The sequence below is a fragment of the Ailuropoda melanoleuca genome, unplaced genomic scaffold, assembly GCF_002007445.2.
Source record: "Ailuropoda melanoleuca isolate Jingjing unplaced genomic scaffold, ASM200744v2 unplaced-scaffold60896, whole genome shotgun sequence".
NCBI classification, from domain to species: Eukaryota; Metazoa; Chordata; class Mammalia; order Carnivora; family Ursidae; genus Ailuropoda; species Ailuropoda melanoleuca.
The window spans coordinates 1-991 of NW_023234832.1; the positions used below are offsets into that span (position 1 = coordinate 1).

Here is a 991-nt window from a genome sequence, read left to right on the forward strand (position 1 = left end):
TATGAGATAAATACTTTTTTATTATCCTCATTTTCCCTGTGGACACAGGGAGAATAAGCATTATACCCAAAGTCATATATATAGTAAGTGGTTGAGTCAGGGTTCTAACTTAGCCCTTTCTGACTCAAACAAGCCCAAGATTTTATCTATTCCTTTGACAAAAAATGATAGGATTATTATTATTATTATTATTATTATTATTATTATTATTTGGGGGGACAAATGGAGAGGGAGAGAAAGAATCTTAAGTGGGCTCCATGCCTAGTAAAGAGGTTCATATGGGGTTTGATCTCACAACCCCGAGATCATGACCTGAACCAAAATAAAGAGTTGGACGCTTAACTGACTGAACCCTCAGTCACCCTGGATTGATTTTTTTTTAATTGAAGTACAGTTGACACACAATATTCTATTAGTTTCAACTGCATATTAATTTCAGGTGAATCACATAGTGCTTCAACGTTTATACATTAAAAAATGCTCACTGCCAAAAGTGTAGTTACCGCACGTCACCTTACAAAGTTATGCTATTATTGACTATATTCCCCATGGATTGACGCTTCTCAATAGGAATTTACTTGCGTGGATTGAAAAATCATCTTGTTTAGGCAATCTGCCTTTTGTAAATTAACTCAGTGGTACCTATTCAATTATAGAAGTGTATTATATATATATATACATATTTAAATCATATGTATTATATGCACATAATATATATATATACACATATATATTATCATGTGCACAAAAATATATATCATATATATTTGCTAGTGTTTTGCTAGTACATGAAAGCTAACATTTATCTAATGCTTACTGTGAGCCAAATTCTAAATTAAGTATTGTTAAAAGAGATGTTATCTTATTTAAACATCATACTTTATGAAGTAGATAGTGGTATTTTCCACTTTTAAAAAAATATAGAATGATTCATGAATTTATGTGTCATCCTTTTGCAGGGAACTTGCTAATCTTTGGGTTGTTCCAATTT

The 991-nt window shown here is 31.1% G+C and overlaps 1 pseudogene; it reads right to left on the reverse strand.

Moving 5' to 3' along the window:
- Positions 1–914: 914 nt before the first annotated feature.
- LOC117799955 lies at positions 915–991 on the reverse strand (annotated as a pseudogene; the record flags this gene model as incomplete).